Genomic DNA, 16,619 nt, shown 5'->3' with positions numbered 1-16,619 from the left:
GTTTGTGTCAGAATCACCTAGTGTTGGGGAATCATTAACATTCAGATTGTTGGGGCCTACTCCCAGCCACTAACAAATATGCATTATTTTTTAATTTTTTTTATTTTTTATTTTTTATTTTTTTATTTATTTTTATTTATTTTTTTATTTTCTAGAACAATTCTTTTTTTTTAATATAATTTTTATTTAATTCTTGTTCAAGTACAGGTTTCTGTCTTATATTCCCAACCCTGCCCGCCCCCCACCCCATGCTCCCCGCCTCCCTCCCCTTTCCACCCCCCACCCTTAGTTATTGTCCATGTGTCTTTTATACTTGTTCATGTGAGTAAATCTAGGTCTGTATTTGAATATAATGTTAAAAAAGTAAAAAATAATAATTTTAGTCAAGACTTTAAAAATGTGTTTCTGTAAATAGATTTTAATGTATTAGTTATATTTGGTCTATATACCCAATTTCCTTCTGAAAAATTTCTAAGTGTAGACTGAGACTTTTTTTTCAAATAACTAGAACTTTATTAAAATAATATAATTAGAGAGAATCATATAGACTAGTATATTATAACCCTAAATTCAATATTTTATTTAAAAATAGATGCATAGTTTTCACACAATCACCATATGAGTCTTAGCAATTTAATTTTTTTAATTAATAAAAAATTAAATTGATAAAATGTATAAACATATTTGTTCTTAAACCTTAAGAAAAGTGACTTGTACTTAATGGGTCAAATATTATAGGCATATCTTAGGATTTGTTTAAATATGATTCTTAGTTATTCTTTTTTTCTATAGTTTTAAAATATAACATTTAAATAAGTAGTTTGTTTTAAAATAAGTAAAATGGCATACTAAGATTAATATGGGTAAATTATAAATGATAGTTAGGAACAAGGTAGATCAGAAAAAAATGACAGAAATATATTTAAATAAAATTTGTATACCAGAGGAAACAGAAAAACTAAAGGAACAAAAACAGCTAATAAGCATTGAAAATATTTAACTGTAGAAGTTAAACTAAGACAAAAGAAGAATTAGAATGCAGAATAGAATTAAAATATAACTTGATCTGACAATAAAGAAATAGTACCATAATACGAGTTGAGAGGAAAAGACAAAGGAAAGGCCTCGGAGCTATTTCAAGCACAAAAGCCAATAAAATAGAAAACTGTAGCGTGCAAAGATATAGAGAGCTATGTGCTGCTTCTCTTACATCCTCATTTTTTGTGTGTGTGGTGAAGAGGGCAGCTTTGATATATTAACTACTGAGAGATGTGTGGAATTATCGATTACTCCTTGTAGATCCGTTCATTTTTACTTTATATATTTGACCTGATACTTCCGTATCTAATCCAGTTTGTTTTGTAGTTTGTAACTGCAAACACATAAAAAAATATTGTCTCTCTTTCTCTTTTCTGCTTAAAATGGCTTGTTTGTTTTAAGGTACTGATATAATTTGTTTAGAACAATTTAGGCTGAAGAAGATAAGACATTGGTGCCAAAATTCATATTGGAGATAAAATTCACAAAATATGAATATTATTTTAATATTTACAATATTTACAAAATTCATGTGTAACAAGAATATTTTGTTTTAAGTAAACAAAGTATATTACTTTTGGATGAAAAATGAATTATTGTTTACTGAGATCAAGAATATTGTGGAACAAGCAGGTTATGGAGAGAGAAGTAAAAAGTTCATTTAAGTCTTATAAATCTATTAGATATCTAATTGGAAATGTTGATGGAGACAGAGAGGTCTATGACTTGAGAGTTCACTGGAAAGGTCTGACCTGGAGGTGTAAACTCAAGAGTTTTAGCATAAGATCCTATTTGGCCATGGAACTGAACTGGAGCAACCAGAGACTTAAGTATAAGTAGAGCAATGTTCAAGGACTGAGCCTTGATTCACTTTAACATTTGAAGCTTGGAAGATTGAGGGAGTCATGACCAGTGAAATTAGAGGGGAAATCAAGAGAGTAGTGTTCTAGAACCCAATTTAAGAAAATATTTCAAGAAGAGAAAGCAATCACATGTGAAAAAGGCTACTGATAGCTCAAGTAAGATGAGGAACAGAGTTAATCTTTAGGGTTTTATTTTTTAATGTGGAGCTCGTGATTTCCCTTAACAAGAACTGTGTTGGTGGAGTGGTAGGTAGGAAAGCCTTATTGGCATTAACCCTGTCTTTCAGTTCACCATTTCTCACTTCATTGGTTCTCAATGGCTGTTCTCTACACCAGCAAAATGTGTATCACCAGGGATCTTGCTAGAAATGAGTATGTCTGGGTCCCAGGACAGACCTGTTGAGTCAGAAACTTGACAATGAACCTCAATCATGTGTGTTTTAACAAGTCTTCCAGGTGATTCTGATGTACACCAAGGTTTGAAAACTATTCTTAACAGCAAGTTCTCTCAGAAAAGCTGTCACATCAGCAGAGTTCATGCTTACTCTTCTGATTTTTAGCTTCTTCTTTAAGAATATGGTAATATGCCCTGGCTGGCATAACTCAGTGGATTGAGCACAGGCCTACGAACCAGAGGATCACAGTTCGATTCCCAGTCAGGGCACATACCTGGGTTGCAGGCCAGTTCCCAGTGGGGGACTCATGAGAGGCAACCATACATTGATATTTCTCTCCCTTTCTCCCTCCCTTCCCCTCTAAAGATAAATAAATAAAATCTTTTAAAAAAAGAATATGGTAATATATTTTACTTTGATTTTCTACGTGACTTGTAGGAGAACTGTTTTTCAGGATGGTGTGTGTGTAGGGAAGGAAAGAAAGGGAACTAAATATAGTATGTGTGCACACATATAGTATATATGATATATGAAGTCTGTCCAGAAAATATCCAGCTATTTAATGTGAAAAATAGAGACATTCTTTTTTTTACATTTTTTGTTGTTGTTCAAGTACAGTTGTCTCCATTTTCCCCCCACCACTACCCCATACCCCAGTGGTCTCCACTTCCCATTCTTGATCCTCCCCCTCTTTGGCTTTGTCCATGTGTCCTTTATACATATTCCTGACAACCCTCTCCCTTTCTTCCCCTCATTATCCCCTCCCCCCTCCCCTCTGGCTATTATTAGATTGTTCTTGATTTCAATGCCTCTGGTTGTATTTTGCTTTCTTTTTTGTTTTATTGATTTGGTTCCATTTGTAGGTGAGATTACATGGTATTTGTCGTTTGCTGCCTGACTTATTTCACTTAGCATAATGCTCTCTTAATCCATCCATGCTGTCACAAAGGGTAAGAGCTCCTTCTTTCTGCTGCATGGTATTCCATAGCAGCACAATTTACAATAGCCAAGTGTTAGAAGCAACTTAAGTGCCCATCAGTAAATGAATGGATCAAAAAACTACAGAGACATTTATTGAAGAAGATACAAGATACAACAAACATTGTACATAGGACAATGACACAACAGCTCCTTCAGAGTAGGCACCTCAAGACCTACACAGTTCTCCAAGTCACCATTAGCTACCCTATCATATTTTCCTGATTCTCATGAATGATCTGAATCTCTTCCTTTTCAAAGGTGATTTTAGTTTGGGGAAAAGCCAGAACTCACAGGGTGCCAAATCTGGGCTACAGTAGGGCTGAGTCATCTAGGTGATTTGATGTTTCACCAAAAAATTCTGCATGAGATGTGATGCATGAGCAGGCACATTGTCATGATGAAACTGCCAATCACCAATTGCCCATAGCTACAGCCTTCTGAATCATCCAAATAGTTTTGGCAGAGAAACGTTCAAGCTTAAGCAAAATTTGATGCAGATTTGTTACTCTATTTACTCAGTCATTTTGAATGCAATGGCTAGGCAGTACATACCTAGTCAATAGAGTCTACTGCCCCCACTGAGTAGTACAGTGAAGTCATCATTTTTCACACATGCACATTCCAGTCCACTATCCTTGGCTGCCAAGTTACACTGATGGTCCACAAACCATTCTTGTTATATTAACAATGGTTGAATTTTTTCCAGACAAACCTTATAAATCCTATTGTACTATCTATTTTAAAATATTTTTATTTTGTATAAATTTAAACTTAAAGAAGAAATGCAAATCAAAATATTTTTATTTTGAAATAATTTTGAATTTAAAGAAAATATACAAATCAATGCATCCTGTCCAGCTTCTTCTAATGTGAACATCTTATATAGTGCAATGATCAACGTTAGTAACATTTACACAATACTATTAACTAAACTATATTCTGTATTCAAATTTTCCCACTTTTCCCACTAATGCTTTTTTTAGTTCTATGATTAATCCAGGACCTCACATTGCATTTAGTTGCTTTCCCCTTAGTTGCCTGAAATCTGAAAGAGTTCTTTAGTCTTTCCTTGTTTTTCATGACCTTGACACTTTTGAAAATTATTGGTCAGTGATTTTGTTGAATGTTCCTTGATTTGGGTTTGCATGATAATTTCCCCAGATAAAATGCAATTAAACAGTTTTTGACAAGAACAACAAAGGAGTGATGTACCTTTCTGAATGCATTTTGAATTTTAGCACATTCAAAAGTTGCACTTCAGTTGTAACTGGTTTTACTGTATCAAAATCCATTTACTTGGTCTCTGGAGTATTAAACAAACTCATTCTAGGTTAATCCTTATTACCTCTTTCCCAACATCTATTTTAATATTGACAATGTAAAGCAGATTCTAGCAGATTTAAATAAAATACAGCACAAAACCTAGGTACTTTGACAGGTGAATACACTTAAGAGTAACAGAATTCCAGCAAGTTAAGAATGGTCCCTCAGGAACTGGCTGGTGTAGCTCAGTGGATTGAGAGTGGGCCTGCAAACCAAAGGATCGCGGTTCGATTCCCAGTCAGGGCACATGCCTGGGTTGCAGGCCAGTTCCCAGCAGGGGACGCATGAGAGGCAACCATACATTGATATTTCTCTCTCTCTCAATCCTTCCCTTCTAAAGATAAATAAATTTTTAAATCTTAAAAAAAAAAAAAACAGAATGGCCCCTCAGGAATTTCTTTGTAGTCCTCCTTACAAGCCATGATATCAATGCTAATTCTGCTTGAAAATTGTTAAACTTTATTCTAAGCATTAAGATGCATATTGACTTCTCTGGCTGGCTTACACTATCTATTGCCTAAATAGGCATTTCCCATCTGAGTCCAAGGCAGGAACACATACTGGGGCAATGATAATGGAAGTTCATGGTCTAATTTAACTGCAGATCACTGAACTCCGCCTAGGCAAAAACATTTCTTCACATTATTCAATCTACCTTCCCAACTGACAGCACCATTTTTTAGGAAACACCTTAAAGTACTAAAATATTTGAACTTGCTTGGCCTCTCCTTTGTGGGAGTCAAGGTGGGAAGGGCTGGATAGTTTTGAAGACTTGGACTCTAAAGTTCAATGTCAGATATTACCCCTCCTTTAACAGAGAAGAATTTCAAGATGGACAAATAAGATCCTTATTATTATGACTTTCTGTCCTGCCTTAATGTCAACCAGTCTACCAATACTGTTCTTTAGTGCTACCTGAGAGAGCCAGATAGGGAGCCATGATGAGCTGTTTCACTAGGCATCAGAAGTGACCCTAGCCTGTTTTAAAGATGAGTTGTGGAATAAATATGCACCATCTATTAAAATTGATCAGTTGGAGATGCTTATGAGACAGTGAAGGGGGAGGGTTGTATATATAAAGCTAAACATAAAGTTTTAAAATGAGCATAAAGAGTTTAGTGGAAAAGCTTGTTAAATAACCAGAATTTGATAGGTTATAAACTTATCATCTGTTCATACTTTGTCAAATCTAAAGTAATGTCTGGTAGATCCTATAGTTTTTTAGTAACTTATGGGCATTAAGATTTCAGGCATAGTTAAAAAATCTCATACATCTACTCTATGTAACATTATACAAATAAAGGAAATGAAGATATGCTTTGTGTTCTGGTAAAAGAAGATCTGCATAATAAATTGCTAAAAGAAACACAAAGTTCCAGAGTAGTGGGTATCATATCAAATAAAACTTTTTAATAGAAAAAGTAGACACATGAATCTTTTGTAAGAGACACAATTATTTTTTTTCTTTGGTATAATAAAGTCACAGAATTTGATATAAGTTGTTATTTTCAGGGAAGGTATGGAATGGATACAGTAGGATAGTATGTTGTCATTTGGATCTTTGCAACATATAAATGGATTATTGGTTTAAGATGAAGCAGGTGAAATTTAAAAATTTAAAACCAAATTTAAAATATAAAACTAAAACCCAATCCAGTGTAAGAAATTACAACATGCCCTCCTTTCTGTAGTAGAATTCTAAAATACCTCATAGACTGAGAGACCCCCTCCTACTTTGCCCTTTGGAAGGAAGAAACAATGGTCTGTTTTTACCTCCCTTTCATTTACATTTTTTATTTTCCTTTTTATTGGAGTTAAGAGAGCTGAAGAGCAATAAAAGAAATAACAGTGCTTTTGTTAGCTAGCTTTCTGTCAGTTCTTTTTTTTCTTAATGGATACTGTGTTTCTGGCTAAACCAAACTGGCCAGAGATGCCCTCTTTGAGGCAGGTATCCAAATGCTAGCTCTCATAGGAGAATATATTGAGTTATTGAAAACAGAAAAGTCAGCATTCGTGCTGCCTGTCACTACCAAAATCAGTATGTAGAGACAAGGATTGAAATTTATGGGTGCTTTATTCAGATAACAGTGATCTAATAAAGTGGTGAATTATGTAGCCTAGAAACCATCCTAACACCTCATCTCAAGTCAACCCTTTTATAAGGAAAAGAAAAGGAGAGTAAGTAAGGGGTTTGGGAAAAAGTTAGTCAGATAATAGTTGCAGCCCAGCAGTGATTTTCTTAGTATTTCTTTATCTACTGATCAACAACTCTTAGTCTGCATCATAAGCATTTCCCCTCTGGATTACCAGGGCTCAGAAACCATCTCAATCACTTGAACACACACTGGGGCACAATGGTTGCATTGCTTGTTGACCTCCTGAAGTCAGTCACATAGGTCATGTATTCCAGTTCCTGGGGCAGCTTTCTACATGCATTAATCACTGAAATTTATCAACTATAACTAAAGCTAAAATCTTTAACTGTTGAATTGCCCTACCATTTAAGAGCCCTCTCTCCTCCACAGTTCTCTGATGTGGGAGATTCTGGGTTGACATTTCTAACCCTTCTCTACCCCTGCCTCTTGATGATGAGGTTCCCGTGCCCTTCCTCTTGGGTAGGATGTTTGCTGCACAACTCAAGCTACGCTATCCCACAGTGTCTCCTTGATTCACTAATACTCAGTTATCTTTGCCAGACCAGCGGGCCACTGTTTTGTCCAGCTTTACTCAGTAATTCCTTCTCTGCTGTTCATATAGGCTTAGAAAGAAGGTCAGCAAGTCTACTGCATAAAAAGTATCAAATCAAAGAATAGCTGTCAATTGTTCTTTTTGAAGAGTCTCAGTCTCTACAAATGAGATTTCTTGGGCTTCTCTCCCCTGTCTTGTCAGCTAGGAAGCGCCCTTTTGTCTCCATTTTGGGGAACAGTGGGGAAAGCTCCAGCAGCTATAGATAGCCAATAACTTGTATTATAATGCTTATCTTCTCTCTCTAGTTCTTCTAGTCTTCAGGTACAGAATGAGATGAAGGATGGGAGAAGTTGAGATGGAGAGCATAGTTTGTTTAATGACCTTGCAAAATGTCCCAAAGATGACATTTCCCACTAGCTGTTTGGGTTTCACTTTAAAGTAATGAGTATCCTTCTTTATCTTAAACATTGGTTTTTAGTGACCAATTCTGGAGCAACAGGAAATATTTCAGTTAAAAATTCAGATCGGATTAACCTGAGTATATGTTTGCTTTTTCCATGACAAATCATGGTGCAGATTAAGTGCTTACTGAATGAAAGGATGAAAAGAAGGAAAAAAGAAGAAAAAATAAATAAATTAATGACAAAGTAGGTAGGTTTGAGGGGTAGACCATTTTATAGAATAATGGAGAGAGAATGTTCTTTGGAAGCATCACTTGAAGTCAAACAGGTATATCTTATGGTCAATCATGAGGGAAGTAACAGGGGATCTGATGGAGAGAAGGAAAAGAGACATATATTCATATTGCTTTTCTAGTGTTGCATTGCCTGCCTATCAAACACTCCAAAGTTTTAGTGCAATCACACTGGGCAGTACACTTTCCCAAATTCTAGGTATTTTTTATATTATGTGAGAAATATACAGAGTAAAACACAATATGGTATTCTAGAGAAAAAGAATAGAAGCACTGGGCTTCAGAATAATTTTAAGTTTCCAACATCAAAATTTAATGTGTACAAAATGTGCTAAACTTGCATAAATATTTTACCTGGTTTGAATTTTCTGATATAAAACAAAGTAACATATGATTGTATCATTACTAGTTCATCTCCTAGCAAATCAGTGTGAAATCTGGCCTGGTCAGCTATATCCACAGTGACTTTCTTGGCTGCAGAGCTGCTACCCTGTCAGCCAGTGTGGATGTACCCGTCCTCTGAGCAGCATAGTCAAGAATAAAGAGAGAGGATTAGCCACACAAACATGTATCTCCCACATAGGCATTTCTTTAGAAATGGTAACTTTTCAAGAGCTAGTTCTCAGGAGTTACAAATGTAGTATAATTTCACTACCTGGTAATGGAATTAGCTATCTCAGAGTTGCCTCTTCCTTTGACATTGCATGTTAGCAGACAAGTTGAAGCTAATTATAGTAGTAAGAATGGCTCCTGATGAGACAGAGACAATGCTTTAAATAAAGATGCTCATTGCTTTTCTTTCTCCTTGAGACCTTCATGGTTGTTCTCATCTACATTATTCTTGGTCCCTTTGAATAACTTTAAGTGCATACATTCTATTGCTTACAGTTTATTGAATTAAATAAAATACAAACTGTAAATTTTGTTGCGAATTTTAAAAAATTCATTCAACCAACTTTGGTTGAGTGCTAGGTACACAGTACTGACAGATGATCAAGGTGATCCTTTTGGTCCAAGAAGTCGCAAACCAAGAGGAGGACAAGCAAGGGAACCAGTATTGTAGGTTAACTGCCTTGTTAATGCACAGAAAGGATTCACTCAGACTGAGAAGTCAGGAAGCATATTCTGTTGCAAATGTTGCAGATCTCATTTGATCCCAATAGTATGCAATAACCTTGAGCATTTAGAAGAGCATCTAACAGTGAAAACTTTAAAAATGAATAGATAAATGACTGAAGCATTTTATTTTTATATATAGTTTCATAAGTACCAGGAGCTTAAATGGAATTATTTATTATAAATCTGAAACTCAAAAGTAATTGAGCTTCAACTTCTAGTAGTTGAAAATAATGTAAACTATTAGGGCAGCCCCCCAAAGTAACCTTCCAGTGCATGACTAAACTTATAAACAAAAGGTCCATATGGGTTGTGACTGACCAGAAAACTTCTCTAATAACACTGTCATGTAACGTATTTTCCACCCCATATTCTGCAAAATGAGCATGAGATAATAATAATAGTAGTAATATATTGTGTTCCTACAGCTTTACTGGGTAACCAGCTCAGAAATAAAGACTATAAGCACAGTAGAAATGATGAATTAATGTCAGAAAGCAATAGGATATAACTCCAACATAAAAATTAAAAAATAAATAAATAAATAACAATTCACATAAAAGTGCTGTCAGAAATTTTAAAAAACAAGAAGCAAAACCTCTGTTTCACAGGTGGAATATAGATCACCATTATCTTCAGGTGGCTTACCCTCACAAAACTTCCAGTCTAGCTAATGAGGTAGGATGTAAACCCATATCACAAACAGAGAAACAAAATAGAGCATAGTGGGCAAAATATCACTAATCTTTAATGGGTACAGAGCATGGATCCCCTAATAATAGGAGAACACTGCCCCAATCCTGACTTCAAGCAGGATTGGGGGGCAGGGAAAAGTACAGCATTCAAGACACATTACATAACCAAGCAAGTTAACACCCTGTGCCTTCCTGAAAGGAAGATTTTGATAGCTGCAGAGTTGTGTACATGACTGGTATTTTAATTCTCTGTTTGAATTACTACCAAGACCTGGATTTATGTGAGAAAAACATTTTGCCTGAAGCACTGTTATTTTGAGTTTTTGTCACTAACAGCAAAACTAATACTAATACATTTCCATATTTCATCCATATATAGTTGCATAATTTTAACTCATTAAACACAGTGGCCCACAGACAAAAAGAGGTAGCATACAACAAATATCTGTTGGAAATTAGTACACAGGATTTTTATGTCTTCAACAACTTCATAGCTATATGATCTTTAAAAAGTGATTCTAAGTTTACTTATTTATAAAATTATACATTTAGACCAGTGCTTCTCATCTCCCAGAGAACTTTTGGCAATTTCTGGAGACATTCTTGATTGTCACACGTAGGTGGTGGGGAGCTATGGGTAGGTGGAGGCCAGGGATGCTGGTGAACATGCTATAGTGCATCCCACCACCCCCATGACAAGGAATTATTTGCCTCAAAATGTCAATAATGCTAAAGCTGAGAAACCATTGTTTAAACAAAATGTCTTGATTTCTATCTAAACTCCAATCATTTTTGTGGGATTGATAATAATATCACCCATTATAGGATTGATAATAGCATTCATTAAGAGTATATTAAAATTCTTGTGGTAACTTTGACATTATGTAAGGTAAAACCTTTTGACAAGGAAAAGGGAAAATTTATCTTATATAGTAAGTGCTGTGGTAGGGCAGTTGCCAAGGTCAATTAAATCAGCAGGTATTACTCTATCTTTCTGCTCTGCTCTCCTCAACATATTGGCTTTTCTTCAAACTGGATGTCCTTAGGGTTGTGAAGTGGCAGCCACACTTCCAGACAGTATTTCATGAAGGAGAAAATATATAGCAGAGGAGAGTGATTTTGTCTTTCTATGTCTATTTCTACTGGCAAGAGTTCCTTTAAGACAACCCAAAAGACTTTTCCTAACAAGCATTAGTTAAAACTTCTGTTCTGCATTTTCTGGTTGTAGAAAACATCTGAGGACTGGGAGCTGCCATCTTACAAAGGGAAGGAGGTCCATTCTGAAGATGAAGCCAATCTGCTGAGGATACAGAGAAAAAAGGTGGATAGAACATGGGTTCCTGTGGACATCATTCATTGCTCAGTTAACGAGCTTCAGAAATACCATACCACTGAAATTTTTATCTCATAAAATAAATTTTCCTAAGTATCACCTGACTTCAATCACTCACAAGAGGAATGAGACCAGTGTTCCCTTTAGAAAGTGAATCACCCACCAAGACTGGATGAGAGCTTATCTCTTTGGAAGTATAATGCTATGTGGAAAAGGGTGGGTTCTTAAATGAAATCTGGGCTCTGTTAGAAATGACAAAGGGGCAAGGATGGTTGTTAAGTAGGAAATCTATAATAATGTCTGCTATTAATATTTACTATATGATAAACACTGTGTGGGAGCTGGAGTATCTACATAAATATGGCAGATGACTCCTGCTCATTTACTGGGAAAGCACATGAATAAGCTACATAACATGCAGAGCCACTCAGGTGTTGTGGACTGCTCTGCCTGGTTCTAGGAATTGTAACTCGATCTCCTGTGGCTAGGGATGAGCGATGACCTCTGGAATGCGAGCGGCAGGAGACAAAGCTGCTTGTCTCTGGTAGCAGATGGTGGCCCTGCTTCATCTCCCTGCCCCCAAAGCATGGTTGATATCCATGGCAGGTATGACCCCTCAGAGAGGGGCAACCTAGGCCAGACACGATCACTTGGGAGGCCATCATAGAAGGACCCGGGGGGCTGCAACAAAGAGCAATGGTCTCTCGCCCCCCCCCCGCCCCCCACTTAGCCCGAGTCCCCATGACCTCTGGGAGAAGTGCTTCCTGGCTCTAATCCACTTAAGCTTGAATACCTGATGGGGAGGGGCATAGCTCCTTGCCTTGCTAGAGTGTGTCTTGGGAAAAAAATCTGGCATCACAAAGACTTCCTGATAAACTTGTGAAATCTGCTCTGCTAAGAGTGCTTTCATTCATATGTTAAGGGTTCAAGCAGGAAACTCTACAATTCTGTTACTGACAGATTCTGACTCGGACTAAGCCCTTAGATTTCTTTGAAATGTTATCTACTGTTTGATCCTTGCTCCCCTGTATTCCTGTGTATAACAACCCAATAAAAGCCCTTGGAGGAAGGGGCTCAATGCCTTTTTCCCCTGAGAAACTGGCCACTACTCAAGGCCTTTTTCCTCTGAGAAACTGGCCACCTCTCCTCCTCAAGCAGATCACATCATGTTTCAGTCATGTTTACTCTCATCCCTGGCACATGAAGGGACTTGCGAGGAAAGTCACCCCCACACTCAGGCATGTTGTGAACTATAATATGCTAAATAAAGTTTACTTTGGTAGCAAGCATGAGAAAATGTTGCCAGTGAAAATAGTATTCTTCCACAGAGTCATGAGAAAAGCATTTCAATAACCCATGCATAGGAGGCTGTAAGCACCTGTGGCAAGATTTAGTCAAGCAAAAACAAAGGACTGCCCCCAGGTGCCCAGTGTCTCATCCACAATCAGGTGGCTCAGCTCCATCTTGCTGTGAAAGAAGTCCAGTTTCTGGGCCCTCAGCCCACACTTGTCGCCAAGCTCAGAAAGGCTAGGGCCCAGAGATGCAGAACTTCTCTGCCCCATGTTTCCCCACTGCAAGTCCACCACTCGGGCTGCACTTTGCTTTGGCCCTCACTTGGGCCCGTGCTCAGAACTGCACAACTGCCACACCCAGACCCTAATGAATGGGCCTCAGACCTTCATTAAGCGTGGTTTGGGGAAGGAATAATCTTGCTTTTAATCTAACCAATCTTCCTAGTTCTCTTTCTAGTCTTGTACTGGTCTCTCCACCTATCTAATCCCTTCCCTGGATCTTCCAGGTTCCACACCCTTATCCTATCTGGTCCTTTCCACAGAATTTTCCCAGGTTAGATCCCTCCCTTTTATGGTCATCATATGGCTTCTACTGTGCGTGCCTCAGCAGGGGGATTTTCCCTGTACTGTTCCTCCATCACCAAAGTAACCCAGGGAAAAGACCGGTTTTTCCCTGGGGAGATTAGAAAACCAGTTCTTCCTTCCTGCTGGAAATTAACAACAGTTTGGCAGAGGATAGGGCCATCCCCTAGGGCATCTGAGAAGCTGTCATTTCCCAACTTAATTAATCCTAGTTAGTTTTGCTCTCTTCTCTTTTGTTAATACCTAACTAGCTGCCTCCTGTAACAAAAGGGTTTAATATAAGTCAGCCAAACATACAAACGCATTTAGGAATTGAAAATAAGACAATTATAGTGTTTTTGTCATTGTAACTTTGTAAAAAATAAAAATAATTAATGGGAAATTTTCTGAAGAGAAGCAAATTCAAAAAGGCAGAGAGTGCATCTCATATTCTTTCTGCAAAAATAATGATGATGCACATTAGGACTGCATAAAAACATGTAAGAAGAGCCTCTGTGAAAAGAGGCAGTATTGACACAATTTGCATCTACACTGTTCATCTTGTACTTTTTATGATCTGTCATAGTATATAGGGGTCCAATTTTATGTAAATACAATATACAGAGTTTCTTTTAGGATATAAAAGAATGTTGTATAAAATTTCAAGCAGTCTGTGATGAAAGCCACAGTGATTTTCATTTCCTGGACCACCCAGATGTCAGCCAGTGAGGTTGTTACAGAACTCTGCCAGTGCTGTCAGGAACACACTGGAGGCTCAATGGCCTGCCACCAAGAAGCATGACTCCCAAGGCAAAAGTTCAGTGAAAAAAGAAAGGGGTTGTTTAACTAAAGGTTTACGGATTTAGAATAATGGCAGCTTTTTGCCGTTAAGTCCCCCTCTCTTTAAAAATACCCAAAAATGAATACTCCTGCTTCCCTCCACCAAACCAGGCCAGTTTCAGAATACACCACTCAGAAGTACCATCTTTCAGAAAAGCAGAAGTCAGCAGCTCAGCATTCCCAGTCACAGCTCAGTTCCAAGCATCTCTCATGAGTCTGGGTGGCCAGGCAGGTCCCCACAGCACCACCAGCTCTGCTGCCCTCTTCTTCAAGCAGACTTTTCTACAGACCTCTCTTCAGACGTCATGGCTGACTCCCTGCATGATCTAATATCCAGATTTTCCTATGGTATGTTAGCGTCTGCCATTTTTGTCAGCTCCTCAGTGTCTATGATCCTCTTTCAGTTGCCATCTTTAGAAAAGGCAAGAGTTACCAGTGACACAAAGGCATCTGGGGTGGGCACACACCCCTGCTTAGCTCACGCAGGTACTGTGTGAGCCTCCCCCCAGGTGGGTCATGGGTCACTCACTGCACATTCTCACAGTCATGTACACAATTCTGTAGCTTCCAAGATCTTCCTTTCAGGAAGGCACGGGGTGTTAACTTGCTTGGTTATGTAATGTGTCTTGAATGCTGTACTTTTCCCTGCCCCCCAATCCTGCCTGAAGTCAGGATTGGGGCAGTGTTCTCCTATTATTAGGGGATCCATGCTCTGGACACCATTAAAGGTTAGTGATATTTTGCCCACTATGCTCTATTTTGTTTCTCTGTTTGTGATATGGGTTTATATCCTACATCATTAGCTGGACTGGAAGTTTTGTGAGGGTAAGACCTCGAAGATAATGGTGATCTATATTCCATCTATAATAGCAGGGAATCACTGAAACAGAAACCAAATACTTCCAACTGAAATAAAAGGACTCATCTACCAAATCTCTCTCTCCTGTTTGATCCAGCAGTGAAATTTCAGAACATTTAATTTGGCCAAGTTAAAAGTTCTTGGCTGAAGTCCTTTTTTCTTCTCAGTTTTGCAGAGGGAGGCTTGAGATCTATTTTAACCTAATTATTTTTGACAGGCCAAGTGTAGCAAACAGGATGAAATTATAACCTTTTAAGTTAATTGTTGTGATTATCTACTTAGCATAATGTGCCTGCCTGTCACATTAAGGACATGCCTGCTGTGAGGACACAGCTGGTAGTTAGGTATGAAGGGTGTGCCTTAAGATTTCATTTAAAAAATATCAAAATTTGTATGCTTTAAGGTCTAAAGCAAAAGACCAGCACCTAGGTAACTGGTCAATAAATTTAAAATTTTCTGCAGATGAATAAATGACTAGACACTCTTTCAATTTGACTCATTTACATATCTTAAAAACCAGAAAAGGCCCTGGCCAGTGACTCAGTCAGTTGAAGTATCATCTCATACACCAAATGGTTATGGGTTCGATTCCCAGTCAGGGCCTACCTAGATTTTTGGATTCAGTCCTCAGTGGGGCACACACAGGAGGCAAGTTATTATGTTTCATTCTTCCTTCCTCTTTCAATAAAATCAATAATAAAATATCTCTGCGTGAGAATTTTAAACAATTTTTAAAAAAGAAAGGGAAGAGTAAACTAAAATGTTGATGTTATGTTAACAGTCTTTTCTCAATGGAATAACATAAGAAAGCAGCTGCCTAGGGTAGAATAAGGATGAGGAGGGGTAGAGCATTTCATGAAAGAATTTGATGCAGCATAGTAGAGAAAGGAACCAAAGTTATTGCTAACAAATTACTCTCAATAGCTTCTTTTTAATGGCAAAAGTGAAGTGGTCTTGCAATGCATAAAAATAAAAGCATAAAGGGCAATAAAAGTTATAGAAAACAAGAATGGAGAGTAGAAAAACAACATAACTTAGAGAAGGAACCTTTTAAGACATTGTGTCCATCTTGTTGATTTCATCAGAGGACTTCTTTGTCTTTTAGTTTGGTCGAGATACGTTACTGGGATGAAGGACAGTCAGGACATTCATTATTATTTTTTTCATGAAGGGATAATAATGTCCACATTATAATTTCAATTTATATTAGCTAATAACAAGGAGAATCAGGGCTTGTGATTATATACAGGTCCAGGACCAGGAAAGCTCATGTCTAAAGGCTCTCTTGGTGTTTGCTGTGAAAACCAGAGGTTTCTCTTTATGGGTCCACCCTTGAATATAACCTTATTCTAATTGGCTTCAATATTATTCATAAGTCAAAAATAATTAAAGTGTATTCAAGACTTTAGAGAGGGCACCAAAAGTTAAATCTTTACTTAGGACTTCCTGATATGTATTGCTTCCATGATGACTGACCTCAGAAAATGTCAGTATATTTTGGGGAATTTGTAGCCCAATAACCTTGTCTAGTTAACTTACAAGAGTTTAAGTTTTGCCTTTCTTCTAAAACATGGATGTTAGACTTAAGCATCTTTCTGTCATTTGGTACAGAGTAGAAGAGGAGTTAACATAATTTACAGGTGTTTAATATCTCACATTTGGAAAAAAGTGGGCTTATTCTACATCAGACATGCTGGGTACATGTTACACCTTGCAGACAGAAATGATTAATCCATTCATAAGTATGTGTTATTGTTTGCTTGCTTTATGCCAGATATTGCTTTATTTCTTTAATTTTACCTGTTTTTATAGGTCCCTCTTCACACAACAAGAGATCAGGCTGAACTTGTGGGTTTTATCTGTCTAGTATATGTTAATTTATCAATTTATTTGAGTGTGTTGATAATAAGGCCCAATAGGACAATTAAACTAAGTTTTGTC

The sequence above is a fragment of the Sturnira hondurensis genome, unplaced genomic scaffold, assembly GCF_014824575.4.
Source record: "Sturnira hondurensis isolate 20B ecotype Veracruz unplaced genomic scaffold, ASM1482457v3 Scaffold0006496, whole genome shotgun sequence".
Taxonomy (NCBI): Eukaryota; Metazoa; Chordata; class Mammalia; order Chiroptera; family Phyllostomidae; genus Sturnira; species Sturnira hondurensis.
This window is presented reverse-complemented; position numbering follows the sequence as displayed.